We start from the raw sequence: 7,182 nt of genomic DNA on the forward strand, positions 1-7,182 counted from the left end.
TATTAGCTTTGAGTATTCATTATTAATAAACTGAATAATATGCTCAATTTAAGCGCTTTGATGCCCAAAATATTTAGGGTTTGTACTTTAGGATATGAATAGATAAATAGTTTAAATTTTTAATGTTGTCCAATCTGCTAGCTAGAATAAAATTAGTTTTATGTTCGAATTATAATTTTATGACTGTGTTTGTATTTTATCTTCTTCAATTCAAGAATTGAAAGATATATATTACAAAAATCAAATAATATACTCAATTTAAGCGCTTTGATGCTCATATTTTTCATGGCTTGTACTTTATGGTATGAATTATAAATTGTTCTTGTTGTTTGAGTGTGGTTGATTTTGTTAGTTTGAATAAAAATGAGTTTTGGATTTCTAATTGCAACTTATTTTATGATTGTGTTTGTGTTTTATCTTCTTCAATTGAATGATTGAATAAGATATGTAGTTGTTGTGTAGGGATTATCAATAAACTGAATATTATACTAGCTTTGATGTCCATATTTTCCATGAATTATAGTTTATGGTATGAATTGTTAAGTAATTTATTTTTATACAGAAATGGGAAAGAAAACCAGAGCTGTAAAATTAAAGGATGTTAAGAGGAAATATGTGGAGAAGAACAAGAGCAAGAGCAAAAGCAAAAGCAGCAAACAATCATGTTCACATTGTTCACTGACATATTTTAAAGCAGTGTTGGATGAAGTATTACCCAATTTAGGTAATAAGTAAAAAGAGAGGATCAAAAACACTCCACTTGCTCCATGATTCGAGATTCCTGAGATATCAATCAGTAGTACCAGAATAGATTTAGTATTAAACAGATTCCAACAGTCTTCGCGTTCTTTCTTGTTGAAAAAACATTTGGCTAATTTTTCTCGTCCTCTGAGTTTTTATGGCAAAACAGATTTGATGGCTAATTCTTCTCATACTGTTGGTTTTTGTGTTGTAATGATGATAGACATATGGTTTTTATTCTGTAAAATTTATGTTGAGTGATGACAACCTGAGCACACAATTTATAAGTACAAAAGGTCAAAAATTAGGTATACCACCTCCAAAATTTAGGATAATTTATACTAAAATCTAGTATATTTTGTAACCAATTAAGCACTATCAACAATAGGTCGATAATAACCTTAACTATTGCTCAAAATATTATTAAGAGACATCATTGATCATAATTGTACATAATGGTCAATGATGAAACTATTAATTAGGTATGAAATATAGCTACAAAAAGTCCAAAATCAAGTATATTTCCTTCTAAATATAGTACAATGTTTACTAAATCTAGTATAATTCCTATCAAAGTGAGCACTATCTACAATAGGACTATCAAAACTTGTTAGAGCCATGTGACAAAATTTAGGTACAAAAAGTCCAAAATCATATATACTTCTTTCTAAATCCAGCCCAATGTTTACTAAATCTAGTATAATTCCTATCAAATTGAGCACTATCTACAATAGGACTATCTAATTTTGTTAGAACCATGTGACAAAATTTAGGTACAAAAAGTCTAATATTAGGTATACTTCCCTCTAAATGCAGCACAATGCTTACTAAATTTAGTAGAATTCCTATCAAAGTGAGCACTATCTACAATAGGACTATCAGAACTTGTTAGAGCCATGTGACAAAATTTAGGTACAAAAAGTCCAAAATCAGGTATACTTCCTTCTAAATCCAACCCAATATTTACTAAATCTAATATAATTCCTATCAAATTGAGCACTATCTACAATTGGACTATCAAAATTTGTTAGAGCCATGTGACAAAATTTAGGCACAAAAAGTTCAAAATCAGGTATACTTCCTTCTAAATCCAACCCAATGTTTACTAAATCTAGTATAACTCCTATCAAATTGAGCATTATCTACAATAGAACTATCAAAACTTGTTAGAGCCATGTGATAAAATTTAGGTACAAAAAATCCAAAATCAGGTATACTTTATTCTAAATCCAACCCAATGTTTACTTAAATCTAGTATAATTCCTATCAAATTGAGCACTATCTACAATAAGACTATTGATATGAGAGTCCATAAGTACTGAAAGATAATAATGTACGGGATATTCACATGAGGTGATATACACCCATAACTAAATTTTAGAAGAGGTTAATGTTTGTGAGTTGTTTTGACCATATCACCTTGTGTATACACTTGATCATATATGCACACAATTTTAGTACAATTTATAAAGCATTAGTTACAATTGGAAACAATATAGGCATTAATTAGAATGCTGTAGAACCTACTACTTCACATTTAGTGTGGTCAATAGCATCGTTAGTGATGATTATTTCTATCGGTAAGACAAAAGCCATATTAACATAAATAGAAGAGAAAAATGTATAGGATATTCACATGCTGTGATATACACCCATAACGAAATTTTAGAAGAGGTTAATGACACTATTGCTCCACTTTATTAGGTACAAAATCTTCAAAATTAAGTATAATTGTATGTTAATTTGGTATAATTAAATGTCCAAATTTATGTCATTGATCATAAAAATGTAATTTAATTAGGTAAAAAAGTCCAAAAGGAGGTATAATTCCACATTAATTCTGCACAATTTAAACTAAATCAAGTATATTTTCTATCCAATTGAGCACTATATACAATAGGTTGATCAATCATCAATATGTACAAATTAGGTACAGTTAATTAGGTACAAATTTTCCTAAATAAAGTATAAATGTAGTTTAATTGAGTATAAATATAATTTAATTGAGTATAATTATACAAGATTCGAGTATCCAGGTACAAAGCCCCATCATCTAAAATATGTCCCTACCAAGCTATTAAAACAAAATACTTTACAGTTGTTGTGTACGTGATCCTCACGTGGGTGGGTAAAAAATCCTAAAAGCCGAAGCAGAGGCGGTAAAACCCTACCAAACCCTAATCTCTCATCTCCCACCCAACTCCCTAAAATCAATCCTCTCCCTCCCAACCCCCTCTCACAAACTTTGATCTGTATCCTAAAAATGGTGACGACGGTAATAGAGGCGGTGATAGCAAGATAGGCAGTGACGACAAGAGAGATTTGAGTGCTAAAATGGTGAGCCCTAAGATTTTATTTCAACATACTGTTTTAAAAGGGATTTATGGTTAAAATATTTGTTTATTGTAAATATAGGGGAAAATCTATGTTGTTTTTGTTGGAAGGAACCCCGGTGTTTATGATAATTGGGAAGAAACTCATGCTCAAGTTAACAAATATAGCGGTGCATTGCACAAATCGTATCTTAGTAAAGAGGAAGTATTGACAGCTTTTAATTCATACAAGGAGAGACAATGTGTTCAGCGTCAACTTCAACTGCCTCTTCAAGTTCTAGTCAAATAAAGAAGCAAACTGAAGAACTATCTAAGTTAATCAATATTCAGCTAGAGTTAGCTAATGAGTACCGTAAAAATGCATCTAAGAGCGCTGACATGTATGAAGAGTTAATAAACATATTGGATTCTTTGCATGTTAATGATTAATTAATAGACTTGTTTAAGTTAGATGAATGTATCTCTTATAAAAAAACACTTGGCTGAATGTACCCGTAACTATTTTCTGCATGAACTTGTTCCTTGATCCTTTCTTGTTTGTGGGAGCTGAATATGACTATCTCATTTGCTTATGGAGATTTTGTCATACTTAATAAGCTCATTTAAAATTCATTATAAAAAAAAATCAGGTACAATTGACTCTAATTTAGGTATATATATATTTACACAGTATAAGTATAATTTGCAAACTATCAAGTACATTTGGATGAAAGTTTGACACTCTTATGGCGCCCTACTAAAAACACTACTTGATTCGATATATATATAATATAAGCAAATTTAAGTTGATTGAGAGATTGTGCATTATATACCACACATTCCTGGATATTTATTGAAGGAACATCATTACATATCATATATCCAATTTATTAATACCAAACATGCCTACAGTAGTGCATGGGGATTTAAAGTAATTTACCATCTATGGTACCATATTTCAGTTAATTGGTCATTATCACCATATACCTAATTTCTCAATATTTGTACTCGTCCTTGCATATCATATACTCATTTTATCAGCATTTGTACTCAAGTTTCAGCCGAAATTGGACATGGTCATTTATAATCCTAGCATTGAACCAAAGTATACAAAATAGCATATATCAAATATCAAAACACAAACACATATTATTCATGTTCCTAATATCGTCCACAAACACAACAGTAATTATTAAAAGATACAAAGTCAACATAAAGCACAAACACAACTCATAAGGTTTTCAAAAACAGAACCATCATACAATGCGTAAATCACTAATGCTACTACTCGATGTAGGCCTTATAGTATGTAAGACCATGCTTGATTCCCCTTCTAGCAATCTCTTTTTCCTGCATAAGTGTAAAAAAAAAAGTATTAGTCAGGCTACCCACAAATAAACTAAGTGTTATATATTTACTAACAAATGACAAATCAAACAATTAGACATCATTTTAATGAAACAATAACTATTTTGTAGCTTCTTTGTAGCTGCGTCTGTTGTGACCTTTCTAATGACAATAACTATGCTTTGACACACGTGTTTCAACTTGAGATGGTATCCTCTTAGTCCTTCTATGACCTGACTGACTATGCACATCAAGTGCGTTTATTACATTTCCTTTATCAATATTTGACTCGTTAATGTCAAAAGTTGAGATTGGATTAATAATTCCTTTGTATGCTTGACGATACATTCCAGTCTTGAAATACTTGTCGCAAAAATCATACAACAATAACGACCTCGACTCAATAGCTGCGCAAGCGTACTTGCATGGAAGTTTATTGATCTGCCAAGCTCTGCATGAACAATTCTTATCCATTAAATCAACAACAAAAGATTTTTTACCATCAACTACTTCAAACTTCCAATTACATGACCAATGCACTCTCAAATTTTATGATTCAAGATATACTCTAGCAATAGACTTCTTCTTTCTCGGACTTAATTCCTTAACTATCACCAATGTTGATTCACGTCGCCAGTGCATTATGTTCATGATCTGCATGCGTATGTGTTCCACAATAGCCACAATAGGGAGATAACGAGCTGGTTTAACCCAATTATTCCAACATTCGACTATGTTATTATTCATAACACCCCATCTATCACCAAGAAACAAAGCATTTGTCCAACTTTGAGGATGAGATTAGACAATAAACCCTTTGGCAAGTGGCATGGAGTCGATGATATTGTTTATATGTTGTTCATGCTCTTGCAAAGATGAAGCATACGCAACTTTCTTGAATACCAAAGACCAGTGCTTTTTGTTATGTTTTGGATAACTTCACAACACCAAGAATTAGACAAAAAATCATTTCAGATTCAAAACATGTATCCGGACAAAAGTAAATAATTAATTAATTACTTACTTCACAAAATTATCCACTAAATGCCTTAAACAATAGGAATGGTGATTACTCATAAATAATTGCTCAACTATCTTCATAATTCTAGGATGTCTGCCCAAGAAAAAAGTGAACTCGTTGAACGAAATGCTTTGACACGAAATTAGGGCACTTCTCAATTGATAACAAAATCATTCCCAATTAGCGTCATTCTCCGCATCACTACAGAATAACCAATTGTGAAAAGATCATCGTTGGCATCCTTCGATATAGCAACTAGGATACAACTTTATACTTATTCTTTATATGAGTCTCGCCCAAAAAAATCAACGTCCTACAACTAGTAAGAAAACCAACTACACATGCATGGAAACAAATAAATAACCTTTTGAATTTAGATATTACGGGATCAATCTACTCAGCAACACTGCCAGAATTTGTTTTTCGAATAGCATGACAATACCATCTTAGATCGTAGCATCCCTTCTCTGTGTTATGAATATCATGCATCGCTAACTCCTCGTCTTTCCACACTTTGTGGTAGTCTAACTCTACCTCATAATCTCTTTACAATTTTTTCTGAATTATACAAGGGTGATAAGAGGGCTCTCCTCTCAATTTTTCTTTCACCACATTAGCAATCCAAGTTGCATCGGCTTTAGGATGCCCTCTACTACGCAGATTGTTCTCACAACAAGTATGCCACAGGTTGCATTTTCAGATCCCAAATATACTGTCTATTTTATATTTTGAAGCATAAATTCTTCATCCACAACTCCTTTCACTACAAATAACAATTACCTTCTCGCGGTCATTTTTTCTATACAAAAATGAACGTCTTGTAGCAACAACATAGTTTTTAACATATCTTCTAAAATCAGCAGCATCCTTGAAATTGTGCCCTTTGCCCTAGATGCAGTTAATCCAAGCATCTATAGTATTCAACAATGGACTTGTTCGATCTCCTCATCACTCCTTGATTGCGTTTGTTCCTCCTCAACCCTTACCAGTTTGATACGATTAATAGTGTCAATTTAACTATATCATATGCACTTGTGCTAGATATAACATATAATATTATCAAAATCACAATATGAAGAGGGATATAATATATGTTACCTCCCCAAATTTAGGTTGTCGTCGACATGTTCATTTCTGCTCTATACCCTCAAATCGACCATGCTTTGTTTCATACACATATGAAAATGTATCATATTGAGCACATCATCATCATCATTCAAAGTTACATACATCTTATGTTGCGGAGCTAAGTATTGTAAAATCATATATTCGGGAGTAATCTTCGCACATTTTTTTACCAATACTCGTATATATGTCCATCAAATTGCAACCACTGAAAATTAAAATCACAAACAACTGATTCTTGCACTTACAACTATCCAAAAATGTAAGGTTGCAAAGCCCACTTCAGAGTCCATTTTAACCTAAACCACAAAAACATAACATTCAATTCAATCATAAAAATTGAAGATCAAAGTTTCATTCATATACAATTCAAGAATTTTTTTTCCCAGAGATTTACTAATGATTTAAGATTTTTTCTATTCAAGAACAAAACATAAAAAAATTTGCTATCAATTCGTCTCTATATAACACAAACTTAAACAGAAATTAAACCCTAAATCTTATCTTGTTCACAAACACATTTTTATTCAACTTCATAAATTTTGAGCATCATACTGCTTAAATTTGATATAATACTCTGTTTATTGATAATCACTACAAAATATCCACATATCTCATTCTTTCCTTGAATTGAAG

This window comes from Zingiber officinale, chromosome 6A (assembly GCF_018446385.1).
Source record: "Zingiber officinale cultivar Zhangliang chromosome 6A, Zo_v1.1, whole genome shotgun sequence".
Taxonomy (NCBI): domain Eukaryota; kingdom Viridiplantae; phylum Streptophyta; class Magnoliopsida; order Zingiberales; family Zingiberaceae; genus Zingiber; species Zingiber officinale.